General features: G+C 38.1%; 2 long non-coding RNA genes across 3 annotated transcripts in view; both read right to left on the minus strand.

Annotated features, from left to right (window-relative positions):
- Positions 1–17,805, minus strand: part of LOC123733241 (uncharacterized) — a 52,828-nt gene that overhangs the window by 3,416 nt on the left and 31,607 nt on the right. The gene's annotated exons all lie outside the window — the stretch shown is intronic.
- Positions 5,572–16,664, minus strand: LOC123733242 (uncharacterized). 2 transcript variants are annotated; one of them, XR_006763673.1, is made up of 3 exons: positions 16,620–16,664; positions 7,922–8,026; positions 5,572–5,631 (listed from the first exon to the last, which is right to left on the minus strand). It is a non-coding gene; the product is annotated as an uncharacterized lncRNA (long non-coding RNA). The 2 variants fall into 2 exon arrangements; XR_006763674.1 differs by lacking the exon at positions 16,620–16,664 and adding an exon at positions 15,341–15,365.

The following is a 17,805-nucleotide window of genomic DNA, read 5'->3' on the forward strand; positions in this document are numbered from 1 at the left end:
GAGCCAGTTTGCGCTGTTCTGTGAAGGGAGTAGTACACAGTGTTGTATGAGATCTTCAGTTTCTTAGCAATTACTCGCATGGAATAGCCTTACTTTCTAAGAACAAGAATAGATTGATGAGTTTCAGAAGAAAGTACTTTGTTTCTGGCCATTTTGAGCCTGTAAACAAACCCACAAATACTAATGTCCTAGATACTCAATTAGTCTAAAGAAGGCCAGTTTTATTGCTTCTTTAATCAGAACAACAGTTTTCAGCTGTGCTAACATAATTGCAAAAGGATTTTCTAATGATCAATTACCCTTTTAAAATTATAAACTTGGATTAGCGAACACAACGTGCCATTGGAACACAGGAGTGATGGTTGCTGATAATGGGCCTCTGTACGCCTATGTAGATATTCCATAAAAAATCAGTGTTTTCCAGCTACAATAGTCATTAACCTCTTGGGTATGTGGGACGTGACTGTCCCAACTGCGGGACACACTATTCAACAGCCAGTGAAATAGCAGGGCGCCAAACTCAAAACAACAAAAATCTCATAATTCAAATTTCTCAAACATACAACTATTATATCCCATTTTAAAGATAAACTTCTCGTTAATCGAACCACATTGTCCGATTTCAAAAAAGGCTTTACGGCAAAAGCATAGCATTAGATTGTTAGGACAGCACCTAGACAAGAAAAAACACAGCCATTTTCCAAGCAAGGAGAGGCGTCACAAAAAACAGAAATACAGCTAAAATTAATCACTAACCTTTGATGATCTTCATCAGATGGCACTCATAGGACTTCATGTTACACAATACATGTATGTTTTCCTCGATGAAGTTCATATTTATATCCAAAAACCCCATATTACATTGACGTGTAATGTTCAGAAATGTCCCAAAACTTCCGGTGAATGAGCACATCAATTTACAGAAATACTCATCATAAACGTTGATAAAATATTAAACTGTTATTCAAAGAATTATAGATACACTTCTCCTTAATGCAACCGCTGTGTCAGATTTAAAAAAAACTTTACAAGGAAACACACTTTGCAATAATCTGAGTACGGCGCTCAGTCAGGAAACCAAACCCGCCATTTTGTGGAGTCAATAAAACTCAGAAATAATATTATAAATATTCCCTTACCTTTGATGATCTTCATCAGAATGCACTACCAGGAATCCCAGGTCCACAATAAATGTTTGTTTTGTTCGATAAAGTTCTTCATTTACGTGCAAATACCTCCTTTTTGTTCGCGCGTTCAGTCCACTCCCCCAAATGCAGGAAGCGCGCAAAAAAGTCACGACGAAAAGTAAAAAGAAGTTCTATTTACGTTCGTAGAAATATGTCAAATGATGTATAGCATCAATCTTTAGGATGTTTTTAACATAAATCTTCAGTAATATTCCAACCGGACAATCCAATGTCTTCAGAAAAGAAAAGGAACACAGCTCACACTCACGTGAGAGCGCACCTCTGAGCTCATGTCATTTCGTCACTCATCTGACTCAATATTCACAGTAGAAGCATGAAACAACGTTCTAAAGACTGATGACATCTAGTGGACGCCTTAGGAAGTGCAAAATTAACCCTAAGTCACTGTGTAGGCAATAGGCAATCACTTGAAAAAACTACAACCCTCAGATTTCCCACTTCCTGGGTGGATTTTTCTCAGGTTTTTGCCTGCCATATGAGTTCTGTTATACTCACAGACATCATTCAAACAGTTTTAGAAACTTCAGAGTGTTTTCTATCCAAATCTACTAATACTATGCATTTCCTACCTTCTGAGCCTGAGTAGCAGGCAGTTTAATTTGGGCATGCCTTTCATCCGGACGTCAAAATACTGCTCCCTACCCTAGAGAAGTTAACAATGTGTACACTGTATTTCTGATCAATTTGATGTTATTTTAATGGACACATTTTTTTACTTTTCTTTCGAAAATATGGACATTACTAAGTGACTCCAAACTTTTGAACGGTAGTGTACATGTAGGTAGGGGTAAAAGTGACTAGGCAATCAGGATAGAGATTACATCTCCTCATCCAGGGAGTGCACACACACACACACACACACACACACACACACACACACGGAGGGAATGTTGTGTTTGTTTAATATTGTTTTAGGACTATGAAAATGGAAAAAAAGATTAGCCTACGGATTATGAAAACAACAAAAAGAAATGTGAAAATGGGAGAGGAGAAATGACTAGAGACAGTGTTGTTTAACTCACTGACCATGACCCATGAGTTCTTCTTACCTTTGTTCAGTAGAAAAGTCTCCCTCTCTAAACTTCATAGGAGGTTCCATAGACTGGTCACTCTTCATGGACACACAGCTGGGTACAGGGGAGGCTGGTCTCTCCTGCTTGATTGGTCTTCAACACAACAGAGACAAACATTACATCTCTCATCTACTCTGATCTCAGATGGGAAACATAAGAAGAGTTTCATTCCAAAATGCAACATATCACTTTACAGAAATGTTTGGAAATTTGCCTTTATTGTTTAAAGAAATTATGAAAGAGATTGGTGTGTTGTTTCACTATCTAATCATGGCATGGTGTCTCTCAGGAGTTAAAACACTCAGGTCAGGGAGAGTTGGAGAGGCAGGTTTATGGTTCCCCCCTAGACTCTCAGGAGTTAAAACACTCAGGTCAGGGAGAGATGGAGAGGCAGGTTTATGGTTCCCCTAGACTCTCAGGAGTTAAAACACTCAGGTCAGGGAGAGATGGAGAGGCAGGTTTATGGTTCCCCCCCTAGACTCTCAGGAGTTAACACACTCAGGTCAGGGAGAGATGGAGAGGCAGGTTTATGGTTCCCCCCTAGACTCTCAGGAGTTAACACACTCAGGTCAGGGAGAGATGGAGAGGCAGGATTATGGTTCCCCCCCTAGACTCTCAGGAGTTAACACACTCAGGTCAGGGAGAGTTGGAGAGGCAGGTTTATGGTTCCCCCCTAGACACTCAGGAGTTAACACACTCAGGTCAGGGAGAGATGGAGAGGCAGGTTTATGGTTCCCCCCTAGACTCTCAGGAGTTAACACACTCAGGTCAGGGAGAGATGGAGAGGCAGGTTTATGGTTCCCCCCTAGACTCTCAGGAGTTAACACACTCAGGTCAGGGAGAGATGGAGAGGCTGGTTTATGGTTCCCCCCCCTAGACTCTCAGGAGTTAAAACACTCAGGTCAGGGAGAGTTGGAGAGGCAGGTTTATGGTTCCCCCCTAGACTCTCAGGAGTTAACACACTCAGGTCAGGGAGAGATGGAGAGGCAGGTTTATGGTTCCCCCCTAGACTCTCAGGAGTTAAAACACTCAGGTCAGGGAGAGTTGGAGAGGCAGGTTTATGGTTCCCCTAGACTCTCAGGAGTTAACACACTCAGGTCAGGGAGAGATGGAGAGGCAGGTTTATGGTTCCCCCCCTAGACTCTCAGGAGTTAACACACTCAGGTCAGGGAGAGTTGGAGAGGCAGGTTTATGGTTCCCCCCCTAGACTCTCAGGAGTTAACACACTCAGGTCAGGGAGAGATGGAGAGGCAGGTTTATGGTCCCCCTAGACTCTCAGGAGTTAACACACTCAGGTCAGGGAGAGATGGAGAGGCAGGTTTATGGTTCCCCTAGACTCTCAGGAGTTAACACACTCAGGTCAGGGAGAGATGGAGAGGCAGGTTTATGGTTCCCCCTAGACTCTCAGGAGTTAACACACTCAGGTCAGGGAGAGATGGAGAGGCAGGTTTATGGTTCCCCCCCTAGACTCTCAGGAGTTAAAACACTCAGGTCAGGGAGAGTTGGAGAGGCAGGTTTATGGTTCCCCCCTAGACTCTCAGGAGTTAACACACTCAGGTCAGGGAGAGTTGGAGAGGCAGGTTTATGGTTCCCCCCTAGACTCTCAGGAGTTAAAACACTCAGGTCAGGGAGAGATGGAGAGGCAGGTTTATGGTTCCCCCCTAGACTCTCAGGAGTTAACACACTCAGGTCAGGGAGAGTTGGAGAGGCAGGTTTATGGTTCCCCCCTAGACTCTCAGGAGTTAACACACTCAGGTCAGGGAGAGTTGGAGAGGCAGGTTTATGGTTCCCCCCTAGACTCTCAGGAGTTAACACACTCAGGTCAGGGAGAGTTGGAGAGGCAGGTTTATGGTTCCCCCTAGACTCTCAGGAGTTAACACACTCAGGTCAGGGAGAGTTGGAGAGGCAGGTTTATGGTTCCCCCTAGACTCTCAGGAGTTAACACACTCAGGTCAGGGAGAGTTGGAGAGGCAGGTTTATGGTTCCCCCCTAGACTCTCAGGAGTTAACACACTCAGGTCAGGGAGAGTTGGAGAGGTTAGGACCTCTATAGGTTAAGACCTCTGGGACTAAACATACTATAGTCATTCTATAGGTTAAGACCTCTGGGGACTAAACATACTATAGTCCTTCTCTAGGTTAAGACCTCTGGGGACTGAAGTATCCATACGCAGGGAGGGAACGTTGTGTTTGTTTAATATTGTTTTAGGACTATGAAAATGGACTAAAGGATTAGCCTATGGATTATGAAAACAACCAAAAGAAATGTGAAAATGGGAGAGGAGAAATGACTAGAGACAGTGTTGTTTAACTCACTGACCATGACCCATGAGTTCTTCTTACCTTTGTTCAGTAGAAAAGTCTCCCTCTCTAAACCGAATAGGTGTATCCATAGACCGGTCACTCTTCATGGACACACAGCTGGGAACAGGGGAGGCTGGTCTCTCCTGCTTGATTGGTCTTCAACAAAACAGAGACAAACATTACATCTCTCATCTACTCTGATCTCAGATGGGAAACATAAGAAGAGTTCCAAAACGCAACATATCACTTTACAGAAATTAGCTTTTATTGTTTAAAGAAATTATGTATTAATTATTACATCTCTCACAGACAAGGATTTGTTTAAAATCTATCACTTGATGGTTTCATTTCAGAGAGACAAAAATCATGTTTTTTTTGCAAAATGCTATATATCTCCCTCACTCTCAAATGTGACCGACCGGCTCAATTTGGTAATTAACTAAATAACTACATATATAGTGATTTTGGTTTATGTCAGTTTAATTGTTTGTTATGGTATAAGTTGTTATTTTATGATTGTAAGTGATACAATTAACTAGTAATTCTCAGTAATTACTACTTTAGTAAGGAATAACACATTTTTTCTGCACTACTGCAGTTGCTAAATAATTCCAATAGATTGGAACACAAGACCACAATGACATTTCAGAATATTAGTTTAGTTTTCTCCCTGGATACACCACCACTCCCCACGCTTCCTGCAGAACCCCTGCAGTACCTCCACAGACCCCGGATTGAGAACCCCTGATTTAGCAGATGCTCTTATCCAGAGAGATTTACAGTAAGTGCATTCACCTTAAGATAGCTATTTATTTAGAAAATAAACTAAATCAATTCTTCATAAAATTGTCATCTTACCTCTTAGCTTTGGTGTCATGTCCCCCAGAGAGACGCATTTTGGGGGCAGGGGCCCCCTCCTCTCTCTCCCCAGAGAGACTCATTTTAGAGGCAGGGCCCCCCTCCTCTCTCTCCCCAGAGAGACTCATTTTAGAGGCAGGGCCCCCCTCCTCTCTCTCCCCAGAGAGACTCATTTTAGAGCACTGACCCCTGTAAACAGAGATCCAGCATGTTGGTTGTGGTTAACACAGTGACAACTAAACAGAGATCCAGCATGTTGGTTGTGGTTAACACAGTAACAACTAAACAGAGATCCAGCATGTTGGTTGTGGTTAACACAGTGACAACTAAACAGAGATCCAGCATGTTGGTTGTGGTTAACACAGTGACAACTAAACAGAGATCCAACATGTTGGTTGTGGTTAACACAGTGACAACTAGTTCTTGACTGTCAATTGTTCTCATGTATTCATTATTTCTTTGAGAAATAAGCATTTACTAACAGACATAGAAACATTCAGGTGATTTAAAGCATCACATTAACATGTTGTTGTGACATTTCATCTCCATGGTAACTGTCAATAATAATAATAAGTCACTGTTTGTTAAGGTAGTTATAGACAGTACAACAACAATAACAATAATAATAATAATAATAATAATAATTGACTGTTTGTTATGGTATTTCTACACAGTACAGCAACAATAATAATAATAATAATAATAATAATAAGTCACTGTTTGTTAAGGTAGTTATAGACAGTACAGCAACAATAACAATAATAATAATAATAATAATAATAATAATAAGTCACTGTTTGTTAAGGTATTTATAGACAGTACAGCAACAATAATAATAATAATAATAATAATAATAATAATAATAAGTCACTGTTTGTTAAGGTATTTATAGACAGTACAGCAACAATAATAATAATAATAATAATAATAATAATAATAATAATAAGTCACTGTTTGTTAAGGTAGTTATAGACAGTACAGCAACAATAGTAATAACAATAATAATAATAATAATAATAATAATAATAATAATAATAATACTGATAATAATAAGTCACTGTTTGTTAAGGTATTTATAGACAGTACAGCAACAATAGTAATAACAATAATAATAATAATAATAATAATAATAATAATAATAATAATACTGATAATAATAAGTCACTGTTTGTTAAGGTAGTTCTAGACAGAACAGCAACAATAATAATAATAATAATATTAATATGTCACTGTTTGTTAAGTTAGTTATAGACAGTTCAGCAACAATAATAACAATAATAATAATAATAAGTTACTGTTTGTTAAGGTAGTTATAGACAGAAGAACAACAACAACAATAATAATAATAATAATAAGTCACTGTTTGTTAAGGTAGTTATAGACAGTACAGCAACAATAATAATAATAATAATATTAATATGTCACTGTTTGTTAAGTTAGTTATAGACAGTACAGCAACAATAATAATAATAATAATAATAATAATAATACGTCTCTGTTTGTTAAGGTAGTTATAGACAGTACAGCAACAATAATAATAATAATAATAATAATAATAATAATAATACGTCTCTGTTTGTTAAGGTAGTTATAGACAGTACAGCAACACAAGGCCATGTCTCACACGTATTTGTATTCACTAACAGTAGACTATTTATTGTCTTTCAATCTGTTCTTTTCTAAACGTATCTGAGAATGTAGACAGAAGGGCTAAAACGGACATGATTGATCCGAGGAGGAAATTGTTGATCCATTCAGAAAGGTTTTTTTGCATCAAGTGAGAGATGTTATATTATGTAAAGTAGGCTAGGTTATAATGTATAATAGCAGTTTGTTAGTGACATGCAGATCAAGGTCTATACCTCGGCTATAGCCTACATATCATAGATGACCAGTCTAAACCTGTTCAGATCAACATAATGTTATAGTCCTACCAGTAGCAGGACAGAGAATGTACTGTATATAACCTACATATCATAGATGACCAGCCTAAACCTGTTCAGATCAACATAATGTTATAGTCCTACCAGTAGCAGGACAGAGAATGTACTGTATATAACCTACATATCATAGATGACCAGCCTAAACCTGTTCAGATCAACATAATGTTATAGTCCTACCAGTAGCAGGACAGAGAATGTACTGTATATAACCTGCATATCATAGATGACCAGTCTAAACCTATTCAGATCAACATAATGTTATAGTCCTACCAGTAGCAGGACAGAGAATGTACTGTATATAACCTACATATCATAGATGACCAGCCTAAACCTGTTCAGATCAGTTCACAGAGACCATCAGGTTTGTCGGCATGATAAGTGATCATAGCCTTATAATAGTTTGTAGGTAGTCTAGACCAACAGTACGAGAGTCTGACCGTCTTTCCTACATACCAACACATTTATTCAATGTTACCGAGAAATATGTGCCACAGTTTCAACAGCCATTTTTGTAACTGCGTAGACTACACACTTACTTTCACGTTCATATGAGGAAATCACAAAACTTCTGACAGTCACTGGTGCAGCCGCCTGTTTTCTTGCAGATGAAGTAGCTTTCACAGCCAACTCATTCAACCAGCCTAAACAACAGTAAATACAAGATGTCAAATGGACAAAAGTGAATCCTGATATAGTCATATACATTAGAGAGGGGTATATTGCTGCAGATGTTGGATCTTAATTTGAGCCAGTTTGCTACACCAGAAAAATAATCCTGCAGAAACAGGACATTTGAATTATTGTGTGGATTATAATTAATGAACAGTTTTAAAATGGAAAAGTGGAATTTATCATCTTCAGAAACCTTTTCTAAAGTTTAATTACACTCAAATACACTACAAGTTTAGTTTTTCTGCAACAGGGTGATCAAATTAAGATCCTACATCTGTACAGAGTTTATGTCTTTATCTGAAAAGGGCAGTTTGAGTTATTAGCAATAACATTGCAACTGTCAGCTGATGTAAACCTCTGTGATTGGATGTTATATACCCCATACATATCCCCATGTACAATTATGTGTACAGATGTAGGATCTTAATTTGATCACCCCCACTGCAGAAGAACTTTCAAGCAATGCAGGAAATGTAAAACTTGTAGTGTATTTGAGGTTTAAAAAGGCTTCTGAAGTTTGTAATTTCCACTTAGATATTTCAGACTTGAGTTTTCCTTACGAAAAATGTAGTAAACCCTACAAAAATGTCCATTAATTATAATTCACATAATAATTCACATTTTCTGTTGCTGCAGGAATATTTTCCTGCTGTAGTAAACTGGCTCAAATTAAGATCCTACATATGTACGTGCAAATGTACATTGTGAATAAAGGTGATTGTGATTCTACAAAGGTTGAGTCTCTAGATTCCCTTGCTGCTCTGGAGAAATAATGAAATGGTCGTCATGGTGATTTAAACTGGGACCTGGTTATCTCCCAACTCTGATGTCATTTGTTACATTTCACCCTGTTGATAAAGGCAGCTACAAGGATGAACCCAGAAGACAACTCTAAATCAACACTCACTGATATTATCCTGAAATCCTTTCACTCATATTGTGGTGTCTCTTCGTTTAACAGATAGTCTATGATATTAATATTGTAGCAAACAGTGGTGCAGGGCAGTGAACCCAGGTCGCTGGTGAACAAGGAAAACACCCTATGCATCGCACAAATAGGGTTAACCCAGTATTTATTTATTTATTTTACTAGGCAAGTCAGTTAAGAACAAATTCTTATTTTCAATGATGGCTTAGGAACAGTGGGTTAACTGCCTTGTTCAGGGGTAAACAACCGATTTTTACCTTGTCAGCTCAGGGATTTGATCTTGCAGCCTTTCAGTTACTAATCCAACGCTCTAACTAACCACTAGAGCGTTGGAGCGCAGCTACCTGCCGCCCCAAGTAGGGTTAACCCAGTATCAGTATCAATAGGGTTAACCCAGTATCAGTATCAATAGGGTTAACCCAGTATCAGTATCAATAGTGTTAACCCAGTATCAGTATCAATATGGTTAACCCAGTATCAGTATCAATAGGGTTAACCCAGTATCAGTATCAATAGGGTTAACCCAGTATCAGTATAAATAGTGTTACCCCAGTATCAGTATCAATAGGGTTAACCCAGAATCAGTATTAATAGTGTTAACCCAGTATCAGTATAAATAGTGTTAACCCAGTATCAGTATCAATAGGGTTAACCCAGTATCAGTATCAACAGTGTTAACCCAGTGTCAGTATAAATAGGGTTAACCCAGTATCAGTATCAATAGTGTTAACCCAGTATCAGTATTAATAGGGTTAACCCAGTATCAGTATCAATAGTGTTAACCCAGTATCAGTATCAATAGGGTTAACCCAGTATCAGTATCAATAGGGTTAACCTAGTATGAGTATCAATACTGTTAACCCAGTATCAGTATCAGTAGTGTTAACCCAGTATCAGTATCAATAGGGTTAACCCAGTATCAGTATCAATAGGGTTAACCCAGTATCAGTATCAATAGTGTTAACCCAGTATCAGTATCAATAGGGTTAACCCAGTATCAGTATCAATAGGGTTAACCCAGTATCAGGATCAATAGTGTTAACCCAGTATCAATATCAATAGTGTCAACCCAGTATCAGTATCAATAGGGTTAACCCAGTATCAGTAGGGTTAACCCAGTATCAGTATAAATAGGGTTAACCCAGTATCAGTATTAATAGGGTTAACCCAGTATCAATATCAATAGTGTTAACCCAGTATCAGTATCAATAGGGTTAACCCAGTATCAGTATTAATAGTGTTAACCCAGTATCAGTATCAATAGGGTTAACCCAGTATCAGTATCAATATGGTTAACCCAGTATCAGTATCAATAGGGTTAACCCAGTATTAGTATCAATAGGGTTAACCCTGTATCAGTATCAATAGTGTTAACCCAGTATCAGTATCAATAGGGTTAACCCAGTATCAGTATCAATAGGGTTAACCCAGTATCAGTATAAATAGTGTTAACCCAGTATCAGTATCAATAGGGTTAACCCAGTATCAGTATCAATAGGGTTAACCCAGAATCAGTATAAATAGTGTTAACCCAGTATCAGTATCAATAGGGTTATCAGTATCAGTACCCAGTATCAGTATCAATATTGTTAACCCAGAATCAGTATTAATAGTGTTAACCCAGTATCAGTATAAATAGTGTTAACCCAGTATCAGTATCGATAGGGTTAACCCAGTATCAGTATCAACAGTGTTAACCCAGTATCAGTATAAATAGGGTTAACCCAGTATCAGTATCAATAGGGTTAACCCAGTATCAGTATCAATAGTGTTAACCCAGTATCAGTATCAATAGGGTTAACCCAGTATCGGTATCAATAGGGTTAACCCAGTATCAGTATAAATAGTGTTAACCCAGTATCAGTATCAATAGGGTTAACCCAGTATCAGTATCAATAGGGTTAACCCAGAATCAGTATAAATAGTGTTAACCCAGTATCAGTATCAATAGGGTTATCAGTATCAGTACCCAGTATCAGTATCAATATTGTTAACCCAGAATCAGTATTAATAGTGTTAACCCAGTATCAGTATAAATAGTGTTAACCCAGTATCAGTATCAATAGGGTTAACCCAGTATCAGTATCAACAGTGTTAACCCAGTATCAGTATAAATAGGGTTAACCCAGTATCAGTATCAATAGTGTTAACCCAGTATCAGTATTAATAGGGTTAACCCAGTATCAGTATCAATAGTGTTAACCCAGTATCAGTATCAATAGGGTTAACCCAGTATCAGTATCAATACTGTTAACCCAGTATCAGTATCAGTAGTGTTAACCCAGTATCAGTATCAATAGGGTTAACCCAGTATCAGTATTAATAGGGTTAACCCAGTATCAGTATCAATAGGGTTAACCCAGGATCAGGATCAATAGTGTTAACCCAGTATCAATATCAATAGTGTCAACCCAGTATCAGTATCAATAGGGTTAACCCAGTATCAGTAGGGTTAACCCAGTATCAGTATAAATAGGGTTAACCCAGTATCAGTATTAATAGGGTTAACCCAGTATCAATATCAATAGTGTTAACCCAGTATCAGTATCAATAGGGTTAACCCAGTATCAGTATTAATAGTGTTAACCCAGTATCAGTATCAATAGGGTTAACCCAGTATCAGTATCAATATGGTTAACCCAGTATCAGTATCAATAGGGTTAACCCAGTATCAGTATCAATAGGGTTAACCCAGTATCAGTATTAATAGTGTTAACCCAGTATCAGTATCAATAGGGTTAACCCAGTATCAGTATCAATAGGATTAACCCAGTATCAGTATAAATAGTGTTAACCCAGTATCAGTATCAATAGGGTTAACCCAGTATCAGTATCAATAGGGTTAACCCAGAATCAGTATAAATAGTGTTAACCCAGTATCAGTATCAATAGGGTTATCAGTATCAGTACCCAGTATCAGTATCAATATTGTTAACCCAGTATCAGTATTAATAGGGTTAACCCAGTATCAGTATCAATAGGGTTAACCCAGGATCAGGATCAATAGTGTTAACCCAGTATCAATATCAATAGTGTCAACCCAGTATCAGTATCAATAGGGTTAACCCAGTATCAGTAGGGTTAACCCAGTATCAGTATAAATAGGGTTAACCCAGTATCAGTATTAATAGGGTTAACCCAGTATCAATATCAATAGTGTTAACCCAGTATCAGTATCAATAGGGTTAACCCAGTATCAGTATTAATAGTGTTAACCCAGTATCAGTATCAATAGGGTTAACCCAGTATCAGTATCAATATGGTTAACCCAGTATCAGTATCAATAGGGTTAACCCAGTATCAGTATCAATAGGGTTAACCCAGTATCAGTATTAATAGTGTTAACCCAGTATCAGTATCAATAGGGTTAACCCAGTATCAGTATCAATAGGATTAACCCAGTATCAGTATAAATAGTGTTAACCCAGTATCAGTATCAATAGGGTTAACCCAGTATCAGTATCAATAGGGTTAACCCAGAATCAGTATAAATAGTGTTAACCCAGTATCAGTATCAATAGGGTTATCAGTATCAGTACCCAGTATCAGTATCAATATTGTTAACCCAGTATCAGTATTAATAGGGTTAACCCAGTATCAGTATCAATAGGGTTAACCCAGGATCAGGATCAATAGTGTTAACCCAGTATCAATATCAATAGTGTCAACCCAGTATCAGTATCAATAGGGTTAACCCAGTATCAGTAGGGTTAACCCAGTATCAGTATAAATAGGGTTAACCCAGTATCAGTATTAATAGGGTTAACCCAGTATCAATATCAATAGTGTTAACCCAGTATCAGTATCAATAGGGTTAACCCAGTATCAGTATTAATAGTGTTAACCCAGTATCAGTATCAATAGGGTTAACCCAGTATCAGTATCAATATGGTTAACCCAGTATCAGTATCAATAGGGTTAACCCAGTATCAGTATCAATAGGGTTAACCCAGTATCAGTATAAATAGTGTTAACCCAGTATCAGTATCAATAGGGTTAACCCAGTATCAGTATCAATAGGGTTAACCCAGTATCAGTATAAATAGTGTTAACCCAGTATCAGTATCAATAGGGTTAACCCAGTATCAGTATCAATAGGGTTATCAGTATCAGTACCCAGTATCAGTATCAATATTGTTAACCCAGAATCAGTATTAATAGTGTTAACCCAGTATCAGTATAAATAGTGTTAACCCAGTATCAGTATCAATAGGGTTAACCCAGTATCAGTATCAACAGTGTTAACCCAGTATCAGTATAAATAGGGTTAACCCAGTATCAGTATCAATAGTGTTAACCCAGTATCAGTATTAATAGGGTTAACCCAGTATCAGTATCAATAGGGTTAACCCAGTATCAGTATCAGTAGTGTTAACCCAGTATCAGTATCAATAGGGTTAACCCAGTATCAGTATTAATAGGGTTAACCCAGTATCAGTATCAATAGGGTTAACCCAGTATCAGGATCAATAGTGTTAACCCAGTATCAATATCAATAGTGTCAACCCAGTATCAGTATCAATAGGGTTAACCCAGTATCAGTAGGGTTAACCCATTATCAGTATAAATAGGGTTAACCCAGTATCAATATCAATAGGGTTAACCCAGTATCAATATCAATAGGGTTAACCCAGTATCAATATCAATAGTGTCAACCCAGTATCAGTATCAATAGGGTTAACCTAGTATCAGTAGGGTTAACCCAGTATCAGTATAAATAGGGTTAACCCAGTATCAGTATTAATAGGGTTAACCCAGTATCAATATCAATAGTGTTAACCCAGTATCAGTATCAATAGGGTTAACCCAGTATCAGTATTAATAGTGTTAACCCAGTATCAGTATCAATAGGGTTAACCCAGTATCAGTATAAATAGTGTTAACCCAGTATCAATATCAATAGTGTTAACCCAATATCAGTATCAATAGGGTTAACCCAGTATCAGTATCAATAGTGTTAACCCAGTATCATTATTAATAGTGTTAACCCAGTATCAGTATCAATAGGGTTAACCCAGTATCAATATCAATAGTGTTAACCCAGTATCAGTATCAATAGTGTTAACCCAGTATCAGTATCAATAGGGTTAACCCAGTATCAGTATCAATAGGGTTAACCCAGTATCAATATCAATAGTGTTAACCCAGTATCAGTATCAATAGTGTTAACCCAGTATCAATATCAATAGGGTTAACCCAGTGTCAGTATTAATAGGGTTAACCCAGTATCAGTATCAATAGGGTTAACCCAGTATCAGTATCAATAGGGTTAACCCAGTATCAATATCAATAGTGTTAACCCAGTATCAGTATCAATAGTGTTAACCCAGTATCAATATCAATAGGGTTAACCCAGTGTCAGTATTAATAGGGTTAACCCAGTATCAGTGTTAATTAGTCCCGTGCTTCGACTACTCAGACCCCTCACACATCCGGTCCATTCTGATGACCTCACAGACACCATACCACTTCTGACACCAATGTAGCAAACAGCTGGGCAGGGAAGTGAACCCAGGTCTCACATGTAAAAGGCCAACAACCTACGCATCGCGCCATTGGCACCAATTGGGTCACTTAGTTGGAATTGTGAAGTGGCTCAATTACATTATCATATGAAATGTAGAGAATCACTACACTATAGAGGAACTATGATACAATTACATTATCATATGAAATGTAGAGGATCACTACACTATAGAGGAACTATGATACAATTACATTATCATATGAAATGTAGAGGCTCACTACACTATAGAGGAACTATGATACAATTACATTATCATATGAAATGTAGAGGATCACTACACTATAGAGGAACTATAATACAATTACATTATCATATGAAATGTAGAGGATCACTACACTATAGAGGAACTATGATACAATTACATTATCATATGAAATGTAGAGGATCACTACACTATAGAGGAACTATGATACAATTACATTATCATATGAAATGTAGAGGATCACTACACTATAGAGGAACTATTATACAATTACATTATCATATGAAATGTAGAGGATCACTACACTATAGAGGAACTATGATACAATTACATTATCATATGAAATGTTAAATGTAGAAGTATAATATCTGAATATTGATACATTGAATTTGACTTGACCACATCCAGTCAGCTCCATTTTGTCTGATTAAACTGACACCAACCTGTCTCAGTAGTAGTAGACTGTTAGGAGTGTTTTACTGTCATTCACTATACTAACATTACACCAACCTGTCTCAGTTGTAGTAGACTGTTAGGAGTGTTTTACTGTCATTCACTATACTAACATTACACCATACATTTAATTTATCTACACACTTTACAATAATCCCTGACAGGATTGTCACCTTGTAGCCTGAATTCACAACCAGAACATGTCAAGTCATTGAGATATTTTCTGTTCTGCTGAGAGAGCAGCTTCCTGATGACTAGCACTCTGTATATTCTGATGGGTGAGGCCTGAGATGGAATGTGAAGATAACTGAAGCTGGCTAGCTTTAGAAAACCAGAATATCTAGCTTGCATATTAGTATACCCCCAGGCTACATTCAGGTTTCAGCATCAGGTATAAACAGCCGAGTTGTTGGCTACAAACTGGGTTGTATTCATTAGTTTACTCCACAGCCAACAGTTCTAAAATGATGCATAAACAGTTTACTCCAAACACTGTACAATGTGACCTAAACGGTTTCTGTTGCCAAACGTTTTGCTACGGTCGGCACTAATGAATACACACAACCTGTTTTGAGGAAGTGTAAGTTGTTGTTAGGCTTTCCACAAAATGTTTTTAAAATGTTTTGAGAAGACTTGTCTATAGACCTATGATCCAGTACACTCTTAGAATAAAGGGTTCCAAACGGGTCCTCCTGCCGTCCCCATAGGAGAACGCTTTTGGGTTCCAGGTAGAACCCTTCTGGCTTCCATGTAGAACCCTCTGTGGAAAGGGTTCTTCACGGAACCCAGAAGGGTTCTACCTAGTACCAAAAAAAGGGTTCTACAAAGGGTTCTCCTATGGGGACAGCCAAAGAACCCTTTTAGATTGTAGATAGTGTAGGAGCGATCACCCTGGGGCACACAGATGGGCACAGAACGAATTCACCCCACGCATCTAATTTATATCCAAAACATTTTAAGGAGAGTAGGACTGTTATAACACTGTCCACCAAAAATATAATTAACTATATGAATACACACAACAATATCATCAACTATATTAATACACATAACAATACCATCAACTATATTAATACACATAACAATATCATCAACTATATTAATACACATAACAATATCACCAACTATATGAATACACATAACAATATCATCAACTATATTAATACACATAACAATATCATCAACTATATTAATACACATAACAATATCATCAACTATATTAATACACATGACAATATCATCAACTATATGAATACACACAACAATATCATCAACTATATGAATACACATAACAATATCATCAACTATATTAATACACATAACAATATCATCAACTATATGAATACACATGACAATATCATCAACTACATGAATACACATAACAATATCATCAACTATATGAATACACACAACAATATCATCAACTATATTAATACACAATAATCATCTTACCTTTTATCTCTCTCTCAATAGAAACAGAGTCTGAATGATCATTCGGTCGTCGAAAGTTACTTTCGTTTGCTCTGCTCATTTACATATCAGGTTCTGCCTGTTCTCTCTCCACTCCCTCTCTCTTTACAGCTCTTACAATGTGCAGCTCCTCTCTCTCCCCAGGGGTAGCAGCTCCTCTCTCCCCAGGGGTAGCAGCTCCTCTCTCCCCAGGGGTAGTAGCTCCTCTCTCCCCAGGGGTAGCAGCTCCTCTCTCCCCAGGGGTAGCAGCTCCTCTCTCCCCAGGGGTAGCAGCTCCTCTCTCCCCAGGGGTAGCAGCTCCTCGCTCCCCAGGGGTAGCAGCTCCTCTCTCTCCAGGGGTAGCAGCTCCTCTCTCCCCAGGGGTAGCAGCTCCTCTCTCCCCAGGGGTAGCAGCTCCTCTCTCTCCAGGGGTAGCAGCTCCTCTCTCCCCAGGGGTAGCAGCTCCTCTCTCCCCAGGGGTAGCAGCTCCTCTCTCTCCAGGGGTAGCAGCTCCTCTCTCCCCAGGGGTAGCAGCTCCTCTCTCCCCAGGGATTTGAAGACATTAGGAGCTACTTTTGAACACATAGATCTACAGTGTATTGCCAACAACTTCAAACATTGACTCTGACCTGTCCAAAAAGCCAATCTGATTAAATTACCCCTCAATCCCTTCTTTCTTTTTTTCTCTCTCTCTAAAGTCACACTTTTTAAAAGTGGCAATATTTCGAGAATAAAGTGGCAATATTTTGATAATATATCAACATTATATTTTTAGAATGAAGTCTGTTATGAATGTAGGGGATGTGTTTAATAAGTGCATGTCTCCCTGACTACCTGTTACTGTACCACTGTTGAAATGCCTCAGTTAGATGTCCTGGTGAAACTATAATAAAGTCTGTTATATTTCTAGATGAATGTAGGGGATGTGTTTAATAAGTGCATGTCTCCATGACTACCTGTTGCTGTACCACTGTTGAAATGCCTCAGTTAGATGTCCTGGTGAAACTATAATAAAGTCTGTTATATTTCTAGATGAATGTAGGGGATGTGTTTAATAAGTGCATGTCTCCATGACTACCTGTTGCTGTACCACTGTTGAAATGCCTCAGTTAGATGTCCTGGTGAAACTATAATAAAGTCTGTTATATTTCTAGATGAATGTAGGGGATGTGTTTAATAAGTGCATGTC

This window comes from Salmo salar, unplaced genomic scaffold (assembly GCF_905237065.1).
Source record: "Salmo salar unplaced genomic scaffold, Ssal_v3.1, whole genome shotgun sequence".
Classification (NCBI taxonomy): Eukaryota; Metazoa; Chordata; class Actinopteri; order Salmoniformes; family Salmonidae; genus Salmo; species Salmo salar.